Consider the following 24,832-nt stretch of genomic DNA (forward strand, 5'->3'; position numbering starts at 1 on the left):
ATGTTTAGTGTTTTACAGTTTAATGATCTTTAACTGGCTCTAACTGATGCCAATTTTCTATAGTCAACTAAAAATAACAAAAAGTAAATTACTTATAATAAAGTAATTTATTAGATAAATATATTTATTGTTACAAGATTTAATAGATTAAAATTTATGTTAAAAAAGTAACAAAAGTGAGTTTTTCAAACTATAGTATGCATAGAGTTATAATGAAGGTTTAAAAGGATAAGGTAGGTAACTTAGATTAATGAAGACTAACTCTCAACTTGGTAAAATTTCCAAAGATTATCAATGTTCCTTAAAGACTGACGTGGGGCTGGTGCTGTGCTGTAGTGGGTAAATCGCCGCCTACAGTGCCAGCTTCCCATATGAGTGCTGGTTCGAGTCCTGGTTGCTCTACTTCCGATCCAGCTCACTGCTAAGAACTAGGAAAGCAGTGGAAGGTGCCCCAAGTCCTTGGGCCCCTGCACCCACATGGGAGACCTTGAAGAAGCTCCAGGCTCCCAGCTTCAGAATGGCCGTTGTGGCCATTTGGGGAGTGAACCAGCAGATGGAAGACCTAACACTCTCCCTCTCTCACTCTCTGCCTCTGCAACTCTGCCTTTAAAATAAAGAAATCTTAAAAAAAATACTCAGTGAGCAGAATTATGAAAAAAAATTCCCAATGACAGGGCTGAGAAAGAACTTCTAAGATCAATCCCATTCACAATAGCCACATAAACAATCAAATACCTTGGAATAAACTTAACCAAGTACGTTAAAGATCTCTACGATGAGAACTACAAAATCTTAAAGAAATAAATAAAAGAGGATACCAAAAAATGGAAAAAATCTTCCATGCTCATGGATTGAAAGAATCAATATCATCAAAATATCCATTCTCCCAAAAGCAATTTATAGATTCAATGCAATACATATCAAAATACCAAAGACATTCTTCTCAGATCTGGAAAAAATTATGCTGAAATTCATATGGAGGCACAGGAGACCTTGAATAGCTAAAGCAATCTTATACAACAAAAACAAAGCCGGAGGCATCACAATAGCAGATTTCAGGACATACTACAGGGCAGTTGTTATCAAAACAGCATGATACTGGTACAGAAACAGATGGATAGACCAATGGAACAGAATAGAAACACCAAAAATCAATCCAAACATCTACAGCCAACTTATATTTGATCAAGGATCTAAAACCAATCCCTGGAGCAAGGACAGTCTATTCAATAAATGGTGCTGGGAAAACTGGATTTCCACGTGCAGAAGCATGAAGCAAGACCCCTACCTTTCACCTTACACAAAAATCCACTCAACATGGATTAAAGATCTAAATCTATGACCCGACACCATCAAATTATTAGAAAACATTGGAGAAACACTGCAAGATATAGGTACCAGCAAAGACTTCTTGGAAAAGACCCTGGATGCACAGGCAGTCAAGGCCAAAATTAACATTTGGGATTGCATCAAATTGAGAAGTTTCTGTACTGCAAAAGAGACAGTCAGGAAAGTGAAGAGGAAACCAACAGAATGGGAAAAATATTTGCAAACTACGCAACTGATAAAGGGTTAATAACCAGAATCTACAAAGAGATCAAGAAACTCCACAACAACAAAACAAACAACCCACATAAGAGATGGGCCAAGGACCTCAATAGACATTTTTCAAAAGAGGAAATCCAAATGACCAACAGGCACATGAAAAAATGTTCAGGATTACTAGCAATCAGAGAAATGCAAATCAAAACCACAATGAGGTTTCACCTCACCCCAGCTAGAATGGCTTAAATACAGAAATTAACTAATAACAGATGCTGGTTAGGATGTGGGTAAAAAGGGACACTAATCCACTGTTGGTGGGAATGTAAACTGGTAAAGCCACTATGGAAGACAGTTTGGAAATTCCTCAGAAACCTGAAAATAGCCCTACCACACTACCCAGCCATTCCACTCCTTGACATTTACCCAAAAGAAATTAAATTGGCAAACAAAAAAGCCGTCTGCACCTTAATGTTTATTGCAGCTCAATTCACAATAGCTAAGATATGGAATCAACCCAAATGCCCACCAACAGTAGACTGGATAAAGAAATTATGGGACATGTACTCTATAGAATACTATACAGCAGTAAAAAAAAAAAATGAAATCCAGTCATTTGCAACAAAATGGAGAAATCTGGAAAACATCAAGCTGAGTGAAATAAGCCAGTCCCAAAGGGACAAATATCATATGTTCTCCCTGATCAGTGACAACTAACAAACCACAAAAAAGGAAACCTGTTGAAGTGAAATGGACACCATGAGAAACAGTGACTTGATCAGCCCTTGTCCCGACCATTGATGTACAATTTAATACTTTCTCCCTTTTAGTATTTTTTTGTTCTACTTAATACTATTGGTTGAACTCTGTAATTAACACACAATTATTCTTAGGTGTTTAAATTTTAACTGAAAAGTGATCCCTGTTAAATATAACAGTGGGAATAAGAGAGGGAGGAGATGTACAATCTGGAACATGCTCAAGCTGACTTGCCCCAAATGGTGGAGTTAGAAACATGCCAGGGGATTCCAATACAATCCCATCAAGGTGGCATGTATCAATGCCATCTCACTAGTCCAAGTGATCAATTTCAGTTCACAATTGATCACACTGATAAGTCTAATAGTGAAAGGGATCACATAAACAAGACTAGTGTCTGCTAATACTAACTGATAGAATCAAAAAGGGAGAGAACGATCCCACATGGGAAGCGGGATACACAGCAGACTCATAGAATGGCAGATGTCCTAAACAGCACTCTGGCCTCAGAATCAGCCCTTAAGGCATTTGGATCTGGCTGAAGAGCCCATGAGAGTATTTTAGGCATGGAAAGCCAAGACACTCTGGAAAAAAAAAAAGTAAATGAAAGATCTCTGCAAGTGAGATCCCAGTAGAAAGAATGGGCCATCAAAGAAGGAGGTACCTTTCTCTGAAAGGAGAAGAGAACTTCCACTTTGACTACCACCTTGTCTAAATAAGATCGAAGTCGGCGAACTCAAAAGGCTTCCATAGCCTTGGCAACTCATGACTAGAGCCTAGGGAGATTACTGACGACATAAAGAAGAGTGTCAAATTGTTAAATCAACAACAGGAGTCACTGTGCACTTATTCACTTATTCCTCATATAGGATCTCTGTCCTTAATGTGTTGCTCAATGTGAATTAATGCTATAACTATAAAACACTATTTTACACTTTGTGTTCTGTGTGGGTGCAAACTGATGCAATCTTTACTTAATATATACTAAATTGATGTTCTGTATTTAAAGATAATTGAAAATGGATCTTGATGTGAATGGAATGGGAGAGGGAGCGGGGAATGGGAGGGGTGAGGGTGGGAGGGAAGTTATGGGGGAGAAAAAGCCATTGTAATCCATAAACTGTACTTCGGAAATTTATATTCATTAAATAAAAGTTAAAAAAAATAAAATAGAGCTATGATAGTAATATCTAAAAATTTTTATATTATATATATGTAATACAGTGTGATAATTTGATGCAAATATGCAATGTGTAATGATCAAATCAGGGTAATTGGAATTTCCATCTGGCAATGACATTTTTAAAAGAAGGACACACACATACTCACACACAAATTGTTAAAGTCATCATAAAGATAGGTTTAAGTGTAAAAGTGATCATATAAAAAACATCAGGTGCCTGGTAATAATAATAGAATTAAAAAGGAAGGAAAGTCCAATATGGGAAGCAGTCCACCATAGCAGACTCCTAGAATGACATTCCCTGTAAATAACACTCCGACCTCAGAATCAACCCTTAAGGCTTCCTGGTCTGGCTGAAAGACCTGTGAAAGCACCTCAGGCATGCAAAGCCAAGACTCTATGGCAAAATATATCCAACACAGAGGATCTCTGTCAGACCTCGGTGGAAAGAAAGAGCCATCAAAGAAGGATGTACTCTTCTCTGAAGGGAGGAGAGAATATCCACTTTGCTTTGCTTATGGTGGTATCCAAATAACGATGGAGTCTATAGTCAAAAAAGACATTCCATAGCCTTGGCAGCCCATGGCAAGAGCCTCGAATGATCACTGATGTCGTAAATAAGAGTGTTAATTGTTAAAGGAACAACAGAAGTCACTGTGCACTTACTCCCTATGTAAGACCTCCGTCCTTAATGAGTTGTACTGTGAGAATCGACTGCAAATCTTGTTCTCAACCTGTACTCTATATGTGGTGAGTGTGGGTGCAAACTGTTGAAATCTATGCTTTACATGGAGTTGGTCCTCTGTATATAAAATCAGAGTAAAAATGAACCATAATGAAGAAGGAGATGGGCGAGGGAGAGGGAGAGGGAGGTGGGATGGGAGGTGGGGTGGGAGGGTGGGTATGGGGGAAAGAACCACTATATTCCTAAAGTTGTATCTATGAAAAAAATGCATTAATTAAATAAACACTTTAAAAAAAAAAAGCCAGTGAAACCCCAGAGTGAAGTGAATGGGGTTTAAGGCTTAACCATGATCCTTCTTTTAGCATCAGAGGGACTTTTTTATATCCATGAAAATCCTGGAAAATTATTGTGTAAGTCTTCAAAATGTACACCTAATGCCAAAGTTACAAAAGTATTTCTCTCTCAAATTGAGGATTACTGAAACTTTGTAATATGCCAGAGACAACAAAAATGACTAATTATGCAAGTGACAGTTTGTAGAAATCTTGCATGTAAGATCTACACTTTAAAGACAGCAGAAAGTCCATGAACTACCAACTGCTGGCTACTTTTCTTCAGTGCTACACATGTATTCTTCACTTGAAGATCATTGATTTCCAAAGATCTGGGGCAACACAAGTTCCAACATTTCCAGAGAGTTATGAAACAAAACTTGGAACTTGATCCCTTTGGAAGGGAACTTGATCCCTCCTAAGGACAGGGGTAGCGGAGAGAAAGAGACATGCTATTTTACAGGTTAGATGGAAGATCTACTTTCTCTTATTCTAAAGAATTTCTCCAGAATCATTTCTTCCTTTCCTCCAATACTCTGACCCAAACATTGAAAATTTTTTGCAAGAACATTTTTTTAATACCATTCAGGGTATTAAAGATTGTTAAATTTTCACAAAAACAATTTATTCTCTAACACATTAAGATATAGAGGTCTATTTCTTAAAGTGATTTTTAGCCTGAAATTATTGCAAACTTTTACAAATATCATTTAATAAAACAATATTTGAATTTACAGTGCAGTACAACAATACCACCATATATTCTTCTGACAAGGAAAACATGCAATTGTAAGAAACATTCACTATCCCTTCAAATAACTTAGCCTTCAGTTTTCAAAATGGTACTACAGTGCCCTCTGGTGTTGTTTCCTACATTTTTCCATCACTTAAATCCTATTTTTCTTGAGAAAGATCAGTAAGACAGAATAATGCAAGCTTCATTTATATTATAGGTAACTTTTTTAAAGCTTGTTTTATTTAATTTAAAGGCAGAGATACAGAGAGAGGGAAAGACACAGTGAGATTTTTCAACAGCTGGTTCACTCCCCAAATGACCTCAACAGCTGGGCCTGGACCAGGCACAAGCCAGGAGCAGGAGCTTCATCCAGGTCTCCTACATTGGTACAAGGGCCACCAAGCTCTCAAGTAATCCTCCACTACTTTCCCAGGCTCAAGACTAGGGAGCTGGAACCAGGAGTGACTTGAACTGGCAGCCATATAGGATGCCAGCATCGCAGGTGGTAGCTTAACTCACTGCCACAATGCCCAGCCCGATATAGTTGACATTTGAAAGAGTGCTTTCAGTAGTGAGTATTTAGCTTAGCAATACAATTGGGGTGCCAGCATCTTACACAGGAGTATATGGGATAAATTCCTAGCCTTGGCAACTAACCCCAGCTTCCTGCAAGTGTGAACACAGGGAAGCAGCAGTGATAGCTTAATTGGGTTCTAGTCACCCATGCAGGAGACCTAGATTACTATCCCAGCTGCTAACTTCAGTCCCAGCACAGCCCTGGCTACTGCAGGCATTTGGGACAAGAACTAGGAGACAGAGTGCTCTTTTTGTTTCTCTAGCTCTCTCTCTCTCTCTCTCTCTCTCTACCCCTCATCCCTCCCACTCAAGCAAAATAAAATTTAAAAAAAAGAGGTACGTCAATATGTATTATTTTGCCTGAGTCGCCAATATTTTTCATGAGACAATACAGCTCTTTAGGGCAGGGCCATTTTTCTATTCTTCAGCAACCTTGTTCTTAGCAGATATGGAGATACTTAGAACAAACAGTTCATGGAAAAAGAGAATTAAAAGACAAGCTTATTTTGATGCAAAAAAAGTTTAAACATTTATTTATTTATTTTGAAAGAGTTAAAGACAGGGAGAGACAAAGACACAGTCCTTCCATCAACTGGTTCATTCTCAGATGGCTGCAAAGCCAGGAGCTAGGCGCTTAATCCAGGCTCCATGTAGGTTACAGGGGTCAAAACACTTCAGCAATCCTCCACTGCTTTTCACAGGCCATTAGTAGGAAACTGAAACAGCAGCCAGGAAATGCTGGCATCACAAGCAGCAGCTTTACCTGCTATGCCGCAATGCCGACCCCACTTGATGCAAAAGATTTTTAATCTATGCAGTTCATAGAAAATGATACTATGTAATAGCTACTCAACATTCCAGATATAGCCTAAATAGTATATCTATTCAGGATAATAAAACAGTAAATACAGTGTGTATTTATGTATTATTGTGTAGCTATTTCCCAGTGTGGACAAATGTTGAGCCTCATAAAATGCTTATTTACTCTGAAATTCTATTAAACCTAGTGCACTTAACTCAAACTTCAAGCACAAAGACAGATCAGTTATCTTCTCTCAACTTTCAGGGTCTTTTTGGGAGGAAATTGAAAGTAAACAAGGCATTTAATAATAGAGAAGACAAACTGTATTTCCTTCCTTTATTTACTATGCTAATAAATTTATGCTCTACAGGGCTGCTTACAAATAGTTAATGTAATTTGAGAATTAGGCCTTAACAATGAAAGTCATTATAATTAAACCAAAAAAGTCTAGGAAGAGATGAAAGAGATGCTCTTTTTCCTAGGAGCTATAAAAAAAGATACGCAATTCCATATTATACATTATGCAAATAACCTGAATTGATGAGGTATTATATTAAGAAAGCTCCACTAGCCAGCAATATGGGGTAGTGGATAAAGCCACCACTGCAATGCCAGCATTCCATATGAATGTTCATGTAACAGCAACACCACTTCTGATCCAGCTCTCTGCTAATGACCTGTGAAAAACAGTGGAAGATAGCACAAGTACTTGGGCCCCTGTACCCATGTGTGACGCCTGGAAGAAGTTCCTGGTTCATGGCTTCTGCCTGGCCCAGCACCAGCCATTGTGGCCATCGGGCAGTGAACCAGTGGATGAAAGATCGCTCTCTCAAAATCATTAGACTTTTTAATTCTAAAACATTTGTATTAATAGCATTTTCCATTATAGAAACAAAGTTTGGTACCACATCACATCTTGACAGAACTTCTAATATAATCCAAATAGCCTGATTAGTTGGAGTCTCTATAAGATGAGAGACATAGGTCCTTAATTTTTTTCAGTTAGGCCCAAACTGGAAAAACCAAAGTCCAGGATTACTGGAAATTTTAGAGTCCAGATTGTTTGAAACTTTGATTTTTTGAATGCCTGTCAAGAATGCCAAGAAGGCTTAATGATTTTGTGTTACTAGACATGATAGTTATCTTAATGAGAAAGCCCCGGAGGCCTAAAAGGTTAAATACTTGTAAAATCCTACAGGTGCTTTCAAAAATACTGTGAAGTAAGCAAGTGCCTCTTGTTGGTTGATGAGTTTATAATTTTAAACATGGCAACTTAAAGTCTTTTGTCATCCATAGTTATATATGATTTGCTGCTCATAAAACTAAAGTGTTGTTGGTTCTGTGTTTAGCTGTCCTTCTATAGATTCCTATGGACTTTTTCTAGCCACTTCTATTGTATTCAGTACTTTGGGATGGCTCTGTAAACAGATGAAGCCAATAATGTATTAACAGTACCAACTGAGAGAAAGTATGGTTAACTGAGGTTACTAAAAACAAAAAGCAATTCAAATCAATTGGCAATCTACAAAAAGAGTTAAAGATTTTAAAAGCTATTATTAAAATTGTTATATTGGTCTATTACACTATGTTATATGTGTGTACATATTGTATGTCCACATGGGGAAATTTTCTTAAGAGTTTTATTTTAAATGGCTTATAGATAAGATTGTCCATAAATTTAAGCTGCTAAAATCTATTTAAAGATACATTTTAATTTGTGTGACCTGAATCTGTGTATCATATGTTTTAGACTTGTTGGTAGAAAGAAACTAAAAACATTTTAGATGGTTGTGCTTAAGTTTACTGGGTAAACAAACTACACCATGTTAGATATTTAAGAGGTATTTCCAAATACATGATTCTTAAAATTTATAGAAGGCATTGGACCTTCTGGTAAATACTTTCTTAAGTTGTTATCTAATGGTTGAAACAGTTTGCTAAGTACTCATGTAATATTGCTATTGTCAGCAAGCGATCTAGGACTTGCTCCCTCATTTCTCTATTCTAAGCCAAACTTGTTCTTTCATTTCTCTATTCTCTTCAAGGTAGGAAACTAATTCTATTATGAAGGAATCTATAGGATGCACAATTTAATCTTTAGACCTTATAAAAGAGATGGCTAACATTTTTCTGTAATAGCATAGCCAAAATAAGAACTTAAATAATAATCTCATAGCTAGATTCACTTCACCATCAGCGAAGTATACAGTAAGTAGAAAAAACCTCCCTTTCAGACCAATAGGGAAAGAAAGTTTTTAAGGGAGAATATAATTTTCCTCATGGGCATTGTCTACCTTAGAAAAACTACTACAGAACATGCCTGTGACTATAGACTTATAGTTCAGGCCACCGAAGATTAGAGATGGGACTTGGGCACTCCCTTGACTTGCATCCTCTGGTCTGCTTTAACACAAACCAGGAGGAAAAGAAAGCTGGGCATCAGAAGCAATGGGTGGCAGGCCTATTAATGGCTGATCTGTACAGTGATCTGCCCTCAAGGAGACCCAACAGGCCAGTCCACTGCAGTGGCTTTCAATGTGGTAAGCCTGGGCTTCAGCAGAAGTCAGCTTGTGAAGAGCCCTGGCAGCTCTGCCAAGAGTTGGATCACTGGAAATGGACCTGCCCCGGAGTCGAAGGATGCCCAGGTCAGAGCCACAGATCTTATTGGCTCTAAGCTGAAAAGCCCTTCACTCAGCCCAACTTCCAAAGTGACCACTGCAGCTGAGGGTGTGGTCAAGTGGGGTCAGTAACATTGCAGGCAGAACTGTAAATTTCTTGTTAGAGATGCCACCTGCCTTTACCTGGCCAGCTCTCCTCCCAGGCCAGCCAAGTAATGAAAGTCAACAGAGTGCCTTCCCCAAGGAGGTTCACACCTCCCTTAGGATATACCCCATGTGAAGAGATAGATAGGTCTGGGCCTCTGAACTTACAAGGCCTAAAGCCCAGCAGATTATTATCAAGCCCCTTCTGTCAGGTTCTATTTGCCTCTAAATCAGAAAACTTAATTGTAGCTTAGACAGCACCTTTCTTAGCTCCTCTAATAATGACTCTGTCCTTTGTTCTAGACCCTGTCTAGCACACTTGGCCCTCATTCCTTAGTAATCATAACCTCTACTCTACCACCAATGGCTCTACTCCCAACCTGTGTGTACTGATGGTCCTCTTCCCCACTTAATGCTGTATAATTGTTCAAACCTGGTAAATGCCACTCTTAAGATCATTGGTTACTATCCTCACCCTGTCTTTTATGACCTTGTCTAAATATGATCAGAGTCGGCGAACTTGGAAGGCTTCCATAGCCTTGGCAACTCATGACTAGAGCCTAGGGTGGTTACTGGCGCCATAAACTAGAGTGTCAATTTGTTGGGTCAACAACAGGAGCCACTGTGCACTTGCTCCTCATGTGGGATCTCTGTCCTTAATGTGCTGTACATTTTGATTTAATGCTATAACTAGTACTCAAACAGTATGTTTCAGTTTGTGTTTCTATGTGGGTGCAAACTGTTGAAATCTTTATACTAAATTGATCTTCTGTATATAAAGAGAATTGAAAATGAATCTTGATGTGAATGGAAGGGGAGAGTGAGCGGGAGAGGGGAGGGTTGTGGGTGGGAGGGAAGCTATGGGAGGGGGAAGCCATTGTAATCCATAAGCTGTACACTGGAAATTTATATTCATTAAATAAAAGTTAAAAAAAAAGAAAGAAAGAAAGAAAGATCGCTCTCTCTCTCTCTCTTTCCCTCTTTCACTCTGTAACTCTGACTTTCAGATAAATAAATAATTTAAAAAAAAAACTCCCACTACTAACCATTTGTTCTCCTCAGCAACTTGGAGACTGAATATCCATAGCTGATACTAGAATCTCTTTTTTCTTTGTGAAAGAGAAATCCATTCTCTGTTCAAAGAATTCATATTTGAATCAAAAAGTCTTATGAGATTCCAAAGGCATTAGAAAGTGTTGCCTTACCCTATGAAAATAATCTCCAAAAGCAATCTGTAATTCTGATGGTTGTACTGATAAGGTTTGACCTGGTAAGAAATGTTCTAATTGGCATCTCTGAATTTCTAAGCAGTATTTTAACTTTTCTCACAAATGTAAAGAAAATCATTAGCACTTCCCTTTTCTCCAATATGTATAACAGAATAATGAAAACTATATGGTTCTGGGGCTCCAAGATGGCAGAATACGGAGGGAGCTCACTGATAGTCCAGGAAAAGATAGTTTAATAAAAGTGGAGATAGCGAAGTCTCAGGGAAGAGTTAGGGGAGAAACTGCAGAGGGAACTCTTCTGGAATTAGAGGGACATGGTGGATCTATGTGGAGAACACGGGCGCCTAAGGCTCGGGAGCCCAGCTGCCAAGAATCTTCTCCTCTGCACCAGCACCGGAAAGAGAGATGAGGTGAAACAGCAGTAGCCCGAGACACTGGCGGAAAAGCAGCAGGAAGAGCCTGGAGGGAACGAGGCTTGAAGCCCTGTGGAGGAAAGTACACCAGCCTAACTAGAGGAGAGAAAAAAGCAAAAGGGACGGTACGGACATGATTCTCTCTCTCCACAAACCTTACAAAGGCATGTGAGACAATAGAGCAGGCGCCATTTTGGACATACGTAACAGCTATACCAGCTCGGGGCTGCGCCCGCCCTCAACCAAACAGAAAAACTTGACTCTGGTTGGGAGTAATAACAGGAGACTAAGACCTAGAGAATGTGTGGAGCTTATGAACCGGGACTGTGAAAAAATTGAGAGTGTGTGGGAGAACTCACGGTGTGGCTGAGACGTGAGTAGTCTCGGTGTGAGACACCACAACTCGGTAGCCTTGGCTACACGGTGAAAGACATTGCAGGGGAATCTGAGCTTACACTGAGGACTGCACAGATCTTTTGTGTGGTCCTCGGGACAGAGCAGACAAATATTATACCCACTGGGACTAGCACTCAGGCACTGATTGCCATCAAGGAAAAGAGCTCAGCTGAGGAGAATTACTTCCCTTCTAAATAAAAAAAAAAAGAGAGAGAAGATTTACCACACCAAACTTGGGTGTGTCACCTTTGGCACACCCTTAACCCTGAAGAACTGAACAGAGATCTCTGGCCACACCCACCACAAGCCTCTAGAGATTCACCAAAAGCAGACAGTCCACTTAATCTAGAGTCATAGTATAATGAGAAAAGTCACCACAGTGAAAAAAAAAAAGAAGAAGAAACCAAAGAATATCTCCACAATGCAAAACAACAAATGCAAAAACTGAGGAAACAAGGAAGACATTATGATGCTCCCAAATGAACAGATACTCCAATACAAAATTATGAAGATGATGAGATAGAAGAAATCCAAGATATGGAATTCAAAAAATTTATGATAAGAACATTAAAAGTTATCAAAAACAAATGCATGAACTACAGAAATCCATAAGGACAGGACAGAAAGTCTCTCTTGTGAAAATAAGATCTTTTTTTTTTTTTTTGACATGTAGAGTTAGTGAAAGAGAAAGACAGAGAGAGAGTTATAGACAGTGAAAGAAAGACAGAGAGAAAGGTCTTCCTTCTGTTGGTTCACTCCCCTAATGGCCACTGAGGCCGGTGCTACGCCAATCTGAAGCCAGAAGCCAGGTGCTTCTTCCCAGTCTTCTGTGCAGGTGCAGGGGCCCAAGCACTTGGGCCATCCTCCGCTGCCCTCCCGGGCCGCAGCAGAGAGCTGGATTGGAAGAGGAGCAACTGGGACTAGTAACCGGCGCCCCAAACAGGACTAGAACCCAGGATGCCGGTACCACAGGCAGAGTATTAGCCAAGTGAGCCACGGCACCAGCGCATGAAAATGAAATCTAAAGGAAGAATCAAAACAAAATGAGGAATTTAGTAGAACATGAAATTGAGATATTGAAGAGAAGTCAAAATGAAATGAAGAATTCAATAGAACAAATGGAAAACACATTTGAGAGCCTGAAAAACAGAACCAGTGAGGCAGAAGAGAGAATATCAGACTTAGAAAACAGAGCACAGGAAAGTATACAGTCAAACCAAAGAAAAGAAGAGGAAATTATAAGTCTAAAAAATATTGTTGGGAATCTATAGGATACTATTAAAAAAACGAACATTTGGGTTCTAGGAGTTCCTGAAGGCATGGAGAGAGAGAAAGGATTAGAAGGCCTTTTTAGTGAGATACTAGCAGAAAACTTCCTGGGTTTGGAGAAGGAAAGAGACATCAAGTACAGGATGCACATAGAACCCCCAATAAACATGACCAAAAGAGATCCTCACGACACGTTGTAATCAAACTCACCACAGTGAAACATAAAGAAAAGATTCTAAAATGTTCAAGAGAGAAACCTCAGATTATTCTCAGAGGCTCTCCAATCAGACTCACAGCAGACTTCTTATCAGAAACCCTACAGGCTAGGAGGGAATGGTGAGATATAGCCTAAGTTCTAAGAGAAAACAACTGCCATCCCAGAATATTATATCCTGCAAAGCTTTCATTTGTGAATGAAGGTGAAATAAAGACCTTTCATAGCAAACAGAAATTGAAAGAATTTGTCACCACTCATCCAACCCTGCAAAAGATGCTTAAAGATGTGTTTTTACACACAGAAACATGGCCATCAATACGAAAGAAGGTAAAGGAAGAAAATCTCTCAGTAAAAGATCACAGGAAGTTCAAAGCATATATTAGAAAATATCTTTGGATTAGCTTATTGAAAAATGGCAGAGCAAAGTCACTACTTATCAATAGTCACATTGAATGTAAATGGCCTCAACTCTCCAGTTAAAACACACAGACTGGCTGAATGGATTAAAAAACAAAACCGATCTATTTGCTGCTCACAAGAAACACATCTTTCCAACAAAGATGCAGACAGACTGAAAGTGAAAGGTTGGAAAAATATACTCCATGCCAACAGAAACCAAAAAAGAGCTGGTGTAGCCATCTTAATATCAAAATAAACTTTAACACAAAAAATGTTAAGAGAGACAAAGAGGGGCATTATATAATGATTAAGGGATCAATTCAACAGGAAGATGTAACTATTATAAATGTATATGCACCTAATTACAGGGCACCAGTTTATTTAAAGGATATGTTAAGGGACTTAAAGGGAGACTTAGACTCCAATACAATAGTATTGGGGGACTTCAACACTCCACTTTCAGAAATAGAAGATCAACCGGACAGAAGATCAACAAGGAAACAGTAGATTTAAACGACACTATAGCCCAAATGGATCTAACAGATATCTACAGAACTTTTCATCCTACACTTAAAGAATACACATTCTTCTCAGCGGTGCATGGAACCTTCTCTAGGACTCACCAAATTCTAGGCCATAAAACAAGTCTCAGCAAATTCAAAAGAGTCAAAATCATATCATGCATCTTCTCAGACAACCGTGGAATGAAGCTGGAAATTAGCAACTCAGGAATCCCTAGAGCATACGCAAACACATGGAGATGGAACAACATGCTCCTGAATGAACAGTGGGTCATAGAAGAAATCAAAAGAGAAATCAAAAACTTTCTGGAAGTAAATGAGGATAACAACACAACATATCAAAACGTATGGGATACAGCAAAAGCAGTGCTAAGAGGAAAGTTTATAGCAATAGGTGCCTACATCAAGAAATTGGAGAGGGACCAAACAAATGAGCAATTAAAGCATCTCAAGGACCTAGAAAAACTGCAGCAAACCAGACTCAAAACTAGAAGGAGATGAGAAATAATTAAAATTAGAGAAGAAATCAACAGAACTGAATCCAAATAAACATTACAAAAGATCATCAAAATGAGGAGCTTGGGCCAGCGCTGTGGCTCAGTAGGCTAATCCTCCGCCTTGTGGCGCCGGAACACCGGGTTCTAGTCCCGGTCGGGGCACTGGATTCTGTCCCAGTTGCACCTCTTCCAGGCCAGCTCTCTGCTGTAGCCCGGGAGTGCAGTGGAGGCTGGCCCAAGTCCTTGGGCCCTGCACCCCATGGGAGACCAGGAGAAGCACCTGGCTCCTGCCTTCGGATCAGCACGGTGCGCCAGCCACAGTGCGCCAGCTGCGGCAGCCATTGGAGGGTGAACCAATGGCAAAGGAAGACCTTTCTCTCTGTCTCTCTCACTGTCCACTCTGTCAAAAAAATAATAAAAATAAAAAATAAAAACAAAAACAAACAAAAAATGAGGAGCTGGTTTTATGAAAAATAAATAAAATTGACACATCATTGGCCCAACTACCTACTAAAAGAAGAGAAAAGACCAAAATCAATAAAATCATAGAAGAAAAAGGAATGTAGAGAGGCAAGATGGCGGAATAGGGAGGGAGCACACCAATGGTCTGGAAAGGGAAGGTTCAAGGAGTGGTGAGAATTTGTAGTTTTGGGGAAAGGGCAGAGAGAATATACTGCAGAAGAAACTCTTCTGGAACTGGGGAGACAGGGTGGACCTGCGAGGAGGACGCAGACACCTGAAGCACAGGACACCAGCAGGGGAGTCTACGCACTAACACTGGAAGCCGAGGTGAGACAGGGCACCCGGCACCGCTGCAGCCCCTCCTCCAACCCACCCTGGGATGGACAGTGAGACACACATGACTGAGAGGGGGAGGAAATCGAAAACAGAACAGAGTGAGTAGCGCCTGCTGAAAAAGTGCACGATCCAGGGGGACAAATTGAGGGACTGAACACACCAGGATAACTTGGTGCCTCCACCCTCCCCCAAATCGGAGCTGCAGGGGGTGGAAAGCAGCCATCTTGTTTGTTTACATTCGGGCTTAAAAGTGAACTGCCTCTGCCTCCGCACTACAAAGGAGGAGGAACCTTCGGAAGCGGAGTGGAGTGAAAGGACACTCCTTGTGCAGGGGGCGCAGCGAGGAAGGGCAGCTCAAAGCCCTGACATCAACCTACTCAAGTTACCAGAAAAAAAAAAAATTGAATAGCGCCCGGGGGAAGAGGGCACGATCCAGGGGGAGGAATCCAGGGGGAGGAGGCTGCTGTGGGTCTGTGCCAATATCCGGTGTAAGCAGGCTGCTCTACCTTCTATAGTTTGTTTAAAATGCCAGGATCCTTCAGAGCCTCCGCCCTCCCCACAATCAGAGCTGCAGCGGGCAGAGAGCAGCCATCCTGTTTGTTTACATTCAGGTGTAAAGGAGGCTGGCCTCTGCTCTGAAGGAGGAAGCAGCAGGGGCAGAGTCCAAAGGTGGTCTGGAGCTACTCAGCACTCCTTATGCAGGAGGCACAGTGAGAGAGAGTGGCTGACCAAGGAACCCAGGCACAGACACGTAAGGGCCAACAAAGGAACAGGGAAACCGGCCTCCAAGGGGTGGAGATTCGCACCTCAAAGCCCTGACACCAGCCCACTCAAGTTACAAAAAATAAATACATAAATAAATAAATAAGTAAAAAATAAACAAACTATAGAAGGTAGAGCAACCTGCTTACACCGGATATTGGCACAGACCCACAGCAGCCTATAGCAGAGGGAAATCAACCTGAAAAACAAGCCAGATGGAATGCTGAAAAACAAAGGAAAAACCCACAATAAGAATATAGAAGAACATATAAACTCGCCAATGGAGCAGGCTAAACCAACCATAACAGAGGCTGAAGAAGAAGAATTTGAAACCATGCCAGAAAAACAATTCAGAAAATTAAAAATCGGATTACTTAGAAATAATGAGAAACAGTTTCAAGAGCTGAACGAAAAACAAGCCCAAGAATTAGAGATCCTAAAGAAATGCCAGAATGAAGTACTGAAAATGAAAAACTCGATTAACCATATGAAAAAACACTGTGGAATCCCTCGGAAATCGAACAGATGAAATAGAAGACCGAATATCAGAATTTGAAGACAAACTTCCAGAAATAATACAGTCAGTTCAAACGCAGGAAGAAGAAATTAAAAAATTAAAAAATACAGTCGGAGACCTACAAGATTCAATCAAGCAGTATAATGTTCGGATAATAGGAGTCCCTGAGGGGGTGGAAAGAGAGAATGGATTGGAAGGTGTTTTCAATGAAATAATATCAGAAAACTTCAAACAAAGGCAGCTGGATAATAACAGGCAAATTCAAAGATACCAGGAGTCCCAACAGGATAGACCAGAAGAGAAATTCACTACGACACATTGTGGTAACACTCAGCTCAGTGATACACAAAGAACAAATCCTAAAATGTGCCAGAGAGAAACAACAAATCATATTCAGGGGTAAGTTAATCAGACTTACCCCAGACTTCTCATTGCAAACACTAAGGGCAAGGAGACAATGGCATGATATATTTCAAGTTTTAAAAAAACAAACAATGCCAACCTAGAATACCATACCCTGCAAAGCTATCATTTATGAATGAAGGGGAAATAAAGATCTTCCAAGACAAACAGAAACTGAAAGATTTGTATCCACGTGTCCAACCCTACAACACTTGCTCAAAGACGTGCTGCACACAGAAATATAAAAAAAGAGCTTCACTACAAAAAAAAGCGAATGTAGAGTAAGCTAAAAACAAATTTCAAAATACATAAACAGCTCATTTCAGGAAACATGAATGGGAAAAGACAGTACTTAACAGTAATCACACTGAATGTGAATGGTCTTAATTCTACTACCAAGAGACACAGACTAGCTGATTGGATCAAGAAAGAGAATCCATCTATATGCTGCCTTCAGGAGACACACATTATCAGCAAAGATGCACGCAGACTGAAAGTGAAAGGATGGAAAAAGATACTCCAAGCTAACAGAAATCAAAAAAGAGCTGGTGTGGCCATCCTATATCAGACAAAATAGACTTTAACATAAAAACTATTAAAAGAGACAGAGAAGGGCACTATATAATGATTAAAGGATCTATCCAACAGGAAGACATTACTATTATAAATGTATATGCACCTAATTACAGGGCGCCTGGCTACTTGAAAGAATTACTAAAGGATTTAAAGGGAGATATAGATTCAAATACAATAGGAACAGGGGACATCAACACCCCACTCTCACCAATGGACAGATCAACCAGACAGAAAATCAACAAGGAAACAACAGAGCTAATTGATGCTATAGACCAAATAGAGCTAATAGGTATCTTCAGAACCTTCCACCCCACAGCCAGAGTTCACGTATTTCTCCCCAGTACATGGAACATTCTCTAGGATTGACCATATGCTAGGCCATAAAGGGAGCCTCAACAAGTTCAAAAAAATTGAAACTATACCATGCAGCTTCTCAGACCATAGTGCAGTGAAACTCGAAATCAACAACCCACGAATCTCTACACCATATGCAAACATATGCAGAATGGACAACATGATCCTGAATGAACAGTGGGTCATCGAAGAAATTAAAAGAGAAATCAAAAGATTTCTAGAAACAAATGAAAGTGATAACACAACCTATCAAAACCTGTGGGACACAGCAAAAGCAGTGTTAAGAGGAAAGTTTATAGCAATTGGTGCCTACATCAAGAAGCTGCAAAGGAACCAAACAAATGAACTCTCCATGTACCTCAAGGATTTAGAAAAACAGCAGCAAATCAAGCCCAAATCAAGCAGGAGGAAAGAAATACTAAAGATTAGAGAAGAAATAAACAGAATTGAAGCAAAAAAAAATACAAAAGATCAACAAAACCAGGAGCTGGTTCTTTGAAAAAATAAACAAAATTGACACACCATTGGTCCAACTAACCAAAAAAAGGAGAGAGAAGACCCAAATTAATAATATTAGAGATTAAGAAGGAAATATAACAATAGACACCACAGAAATAAAGAGTCATCAGAAATTACTACAAAGAGCTGTATGCCAACAAACTGGGAAAACTAGAAGAAATGGATACCTTCCTGGACACACACAACTTACATAAATTGAGCCATGAAAACACAGAAAACCTAAACAGACCCATAACCAAACCAGAAAATGAATCTATAATAAAGACTTTCCCAATAAAGAAAATCCAAGGACTACATGGCTTCACTGCTGAATTTTACCAGGCATTTAAAGAACTAAATCCAATGCTTCTCAAGCTACTCAAAACAACTTGGAGGGAGGGAATCCTCCCAAAATTCTTTCTATGAAGCCAGCATCACCTTAATTAATAAAACTGAAAAAGATACAACAGAGAAAAAGAATTACAGACCAATTTCCCTGATGAACATGGATGCAAAACTCCTCAATAAAATTCTAGCCAATCAATTCCAATAACACATCAGAAAGATCATTCACTCAGATCAAGTGGAATTTGTCCGTTGTTTGCAAGGATAGCTCAACATTCACAAACCAGTCAATGTGATATATCACATTAATAATCTGAAGAACAAAAACCATGTGATTAACTCAATAGATATAGAGAAAGCATTTGATAAAATAAAACACCCTATCATGATGAAAACTAAGCAAACAGTATAGAAAGAATATTCCTCAACACAATCAAGACAATTTATGACAAACTCATGGCCAGCATCCTATTGAATGAAGAAAAGTGGGAAGCATTCCCACTGAGAGCCAGAATCACACAAGGATGCCCACTCTCTCCATTGCTGTTCAATAGAGTCCTAAAAGTTTTAGCCAGAGCCATTAAGAAAAAGAAAACAAAGGGATACAAATTGGGAAGGAAGAAGTCAAACTATTCCTCTTTGCAGATGGCATGATTCTATATATAGAGGGTCCAAAAGACTCCAATAAGAGTCTATTGGAATTCATAGAAGAGTTTGGTTAAGTAGCAAGATATATAATCAATACACAAAAATCAACAGCTTTGGGGGGTAGCGCTGTGGCGTGGCAGGTAAAGCTTCCACCTTCAGTGCTGGCACCACATATAAGCGCTGGTTTGAGCCCCAGCTGCTCCACTCCAGTCCAGCTCTCTGCTGTGGCCTGGGAAGGCAGTGTAAGGTGGTCCAGGTCCTTGGGCCACTGCACGTGTTTGGGAAGACCTGGAGGAAGCTCCTGGCTCCTGGCTTCAGATAAGCTCAGCTCCAGCCATTGCAGCCAGTTCAGGAGTGAACCAGTGGATGGATGATCTCTTTCTTCTCTCTATCTCTCTCTGCTTCTCCTTCTCTCCCTGTGTAACTCTGACTTTCAAATAAATAAATCTTAAAAAAAATCCCACAGGGGAGCTCAAAAAGCTGAAGCAACCTTATGCAACAAAAACAAACCCAGTGCCATCACTATCAGATTTCAAGACATACCACAGGGCAGTTATAATCAAAACAGCCTAGTTCTGGTATAAAAATAGATGGATAGACCAATGGAACAGAATAGAAACACCAGAAATCAATTGAAGCATATACAACCAACTTATATTAGACCAAGGAGCTAAAACCAATCCCTCAAGCAAGGACAATCTCCTCAACAAATGGTGCTGGGAAAACTGGATTTCCACATTCAGAAGTATGAAGCAGGACCCCTACCTTACACCTTATACAAAAATCCATTCAAAATGGATTAAGACCTAAATCTATGAACTGATACCATCAAATTATTAGAGAATGTTGGGGAAACCTTGCAAGACTCTGGCACAGGCCAAGAGTTCCTGGAAAAGACCCCAGAGCCACAGGTCATCAAAGCAGAACTTAACAAATGGGATTACTTCAAATTGAGAAGCTTGTATAAATATATGTATATATATAAACAGAATAGGAGAAATTATTGGCAAACTATGTAACTGATAAAGGATTAATAACCAGAATCTACAAAGAGATCAAGAAACTCCACAACAACAAAACAAACAACCCAGTTAAGAAATGGGCAGTGGACTTAAACAGATTTTTCAAGAGAGGAAATCCAAATGGCCAATAGACACATGAAAAAAATGCTCAGGATCACTAGCCATCAGGGAAATGCAAATCAAAACCACAAATAAGGTTTCACCTCACCCCAGTTAGAATGGCTTTCATAAAGATATCAACAAACAACAAATGCTGGTGGAGATGTGGGGGAAAAGATACCCTAAAGCACCGTTGGTAGGAATCTAAACTGGTAAAGCCACTATGAAAGACAGTATGGAGACACATCAGAAATCTGAATCTAGACCTACCATATGGCCAAGCCATTCCACTCCTGAGAATTTACCCAAGAGAAATGAAATCAGCAAATAAAAGAGTTATCTAATACTCATATTTATTGCAGCTCAATTCACAATAGCTAAGACATAGAATCAACCAAAATGCCCATCAACTGAAGACTAGATAAAGATATTATAGGATACATACATTATGGAATACTACATAGTGATAAAAACAATGAAATCTGGTCATTTGCAAAAAAAAGGAGGACTCTGTAAAACATCATACTTAGTGAAATAAGCCAGTTCCAAAGGGATAAATAACATATGTTCTCCCTGATCTGTGATAACTAATAGAGCACCTGAAAAGAAATCTGTAGAAGTAAATTGACACTTTGAAAGCAATGATTTGAACAGCCCTTGTCTTGACTGTTGAGGAAGTTTTTTTTTCATACTATTTGTTGAACTCTTAATACAGAGCTAATCATATGTGTATAAAGTATATTGAAAATAGATCTCAGTAAAAAATAAGAGTGGGAATAAGAGAGGGAGGAGGAACAGTGGTTGGAGTATGGGTGGGAAGGTGGACATGGTAGAAAGAATCACCATTTTCCCAAAGTTGCAATTATGAAGTGTAAGAAGTTTGTAACTAAAAGCTGTATAGCTCTGCATACATTCTATGGACTTACTTCTTTTTTTTTTTTTTTTTTTTTTTTTTGTGACAGGCAGAGTGGACAGTGAGAGAGAGAGAGAGACAGAGAGAAAGGTCTTCCTTTGCCGTTGGTTCACCTTCCAATGGCCACCGCGGCCAGCGTGCTACGGCCGGTGCACCACGCTGATCCGAAGGCAGGAGCCAGGTGCTTCTCCTGGTCTCCCATGGGGTGCAGGGCCCAAGCACTTGGGCCATCCTCCACTGCACTCCCTGGCCACAGCAGAGAGCTGGCCTGGAAGAGGGGCAACCGGGAAAGAATCCGGCGCCCCGACCGGGACTAGAACCCAGTGTGCCGGCACCACAAGGCAGAGGATTAGCCTATTGAGCCGCGGCACCAGCCATGGACTTACTTCTAAAGGTACAGTTTAAAGACTTACCATGGGACACTAAATCCCTTAATCTGGGTGGTAAAAATACCACCTTTAACATTAAAGTGATCATATGGATAGGATTAAGTGTTAAAGTGATCCCATAAATATGATTAAGTGTCTGGTAATAATGATATTAGATAGAATTAAAAAGGAGTGAATGTTCCAATATGGGATGCAGTCTACTAGCAGACTCATAGAATGACAATCTCTTTAAGTAGCACTCTGAACTCAGAATCATCCCTCAAGGCATTCTTAATCTGGCTGAAAAGCCCACGAGAGCATTTCAGGCATGGCTAAATACTGATGGAGTTTGTGGATTCAAAAGGCTTCAATAGCCTAGGCAGCTCATGTCAAGGGCCTTAGGTAATCACTGACGTCATAAGAATTAACATAATAATGTTAATTGCAAATAAACACCAGGAGGGGCTGGTGCTATGGAATGGCAGGTAAAGACACTGCCTGCAGTGCCGACATTCCATATGAGCACCAGTTCAAGTCCTGGCTGCTCCACTTCTGATTCAGCTCTCTGCTATAGCCTGGGAGAGCAGTAGAAGATAGCCAAAGTCCTTGGGCCCCTCCATCCATTTGAGAGACCCGAAAGCAGCTCCTGGCTCCTGGCTTTGGATCGGTGCAGCTCCAGCTGTTGTGGCCAACTGGGGAGTGAACCAGCAGATGGAAGACCTCTCTCTCTCTCTCTCTCTCTCTCTCTCTGCCTCTCCTTCTCTGTGTAACTCTTTCATATATATTGATAAGTCTTTAAAAAATTAACAAGAGTCACTGTGTACTAACTTCCCATGCAAGACCTCTGTCCCCAATGACTTGTATTATGAGAGTTAACTGTAAAACTTGTTCTCAAAGATTTATTTCATTTTAGTGTATTATGTAGATGATATGAACAGCTCTTGTCTCAACTGTTGAGAAAAAAATTTTTTGTGTGTGCAAATTGTTTAAATCTTTACTTAGTATACAGTTAGTCTTCTGTGTATAAAGTTAATTGAAAATGAATTGTAGTGGAAAATGGGACTGGGAATTGGAGAGGGAGAAGGAGGAGGGGTGGGAGTGTGGGTGGGAGGGCAGGTATGTTGGGAAGAATCACTATATTCCTAAAGTTGTACCTAGGATGTGCTTAGCATGAAGTTTGGATTCCTTAAATAAAAGGTTTCTTTGGGAAAAAAAAGAGCTCTTGAAAAGATGTGCAGTGTATAAGAACTATGCAAAAGCTGGCATTCCCCCACTATCACATCCTCTTTCTTCCTAATTAAGCATCACTTGGTATAACTCAAGATTCCATATGCAGTCTGAGTAATACATTTATTGAAAATAATATTCCAGTACATGCAACTTTTATATTATTCCATAGCTCTCTTTCATAGTACACAAATACTGAGTTTTATAAAATCCCTAAACATTTCTTCCTTGAAATGCTATTAAGCCAGATTGTTCTTATTCTTTAAGACCAAAGACAGACTGTTTGTATTTCAATTTATTTATTGCATTGATTTGAAAGGCAGTAAAACTGAGTGAGAACTTCCATCTACTGGCTCACTCCCAATTGCCCACAACAACCATGGCTGCTAGACTATACTAAAGCCATGAGCATGGAACTCAATCTGAGTCTCACATGGATGGCAGAGACCCAACTATTTCAGCCATCCCCACTCCTCCCAGGATGTGCATTAGCAGAAAGCTGGAATCAGAAGCAGAGCCAGAACTTGAATCTGGGCATTCTAATATGAGATGCAGACTTTCCAATATGAGTCTTAACTGCCATGCCAATGGCTTGCCCCAGACCATTTATTTTCTCTGAAGTCTCAAGGACTTTTTGGAAGAAAACCATAATAAAAAAAGGGATTTAAGTAATATAGAAGAAAAATCATATGTCCTTATTTGAGTGCTATTGAATAAAATTTTAACCCTTTCTTTATTTGTCTTATAAGCAGCTAATAAAATTTCAAAACCTGGAGTTAAAAATGTAAGTCTTTATAATTAAACCAAAAGAGGCTGAGGAAGAGATGAAAAAGATACCCCTTCCTTCTCCTGGTACATATAAAAAGAGAAATGCAATTCTACATCATAAGCTACTGCAAATAACCTGATTTTATAAGCTTTTAAATTAAGAAGGTTCCCAAGAATATCAATTTATTCTACTCAGCAATATGAGGACTGCAAATATCCCTAGCTATCACTAGGACCTCTTCTATTCTTTGTTAAGAATAAATCCATTTTCTGTTAATATACTATTTGAACCAAAAGGCCTTGTAAGACTTCAAAGACATTGAAAATATTGACTTAAGGGGCCAGGGTTGTGGTGCAGTGGGTTAAAGCCCCAGTCTACAGCATCCCATATGAGGGCCGGTTCAAGTCCCACCTGCTCTACTTCTGATCCAGCTCCCTGCTAATGTACCTGGGAATGCAGCAAAGGATGGCTAAAGTCCCTGGGCCCTGCACCCATGTAGGGGGCCCAGGAAGAAGCTCCTGGCTCCTGGATTCAGATTGGCTCAGCTCTGGCCATTGTAGCTATTTGGGAAGTGAACCAGAGTATGGAAGACCTTTCTCTCGCTATCTCTACCTCTCTATATAACTCTCTCTCAAGTAAGTAAAAATAACTCTTTCAAAAAGAAAAAGGAAAGTATTGACTTAACCTGTAAAAATAACTTCCAAAAGGAATTTGTAATTTTTTAAATTTCATTTTTTTATATATTTGAAAGCAAGAGAGAAAAAGACAGAGAGAGATCTTCCATTGAATGGTCCACTCCTCAAATGCCTGCACTGCAAATGCCTGCTACTCAGACAGAAGCTGAGAATTCAATTTGATCCTCCTAAGTGGGAGGCAGTGACCCAATTACTTGACCAGGGAGTACATTAGCAAGAAACTGGACTGGAAGAGTTGAGATTTTAATTGAAGCACTCAAATATGGGATGTTGGCATATCAAATGGTGTCTTAACCACTATACAAAATAAAAATAAAAAACTCATCCCCCAGAATTTGCAATTCTGATTGTCTTATTGGTAAGATTTTGACCTGATAAGAATGTTATAAATTACATTTCTGTATTTCACAGTATTTACATCTTTGTTATATTTTTTAAATCTGAGAGTCTAAGATTGTTTCATTTATATTAAAAATTGTTTCAATGATGATACAAGTATAAGCATGACAGACAAGGGAAAT

At 39.6% G+C, this 24,832-nt stretch overlaps 1 long non-coding RNA gene across 1 annotated transcript in view; it reads right to left on the bottom strand.

The window, feature by feature from the left end:
• Positions 1-24,832, bottom strand: part of LOC133766055 (uncharacterized) — a 151,925-nt gene that overhangs the window by 118,199 nt on the left and 8,894 nt on the right. The gene's annotated exons all lie outside the window — the stretch shown is intronic.

This window comes from Lepus europaeus, chromosome 8 (genome assembly GCF_033115175.1).
Source record: "Lepus europaeus isolate LE1 chromosome 8, mLepTim1.pri, whole genome shotgun sequence".
NCBI lineage: Eukaryota > Metazoa > Chordata > Mammalia > Lagomorpha > Leporidae > Lepus > Lepus europaeus.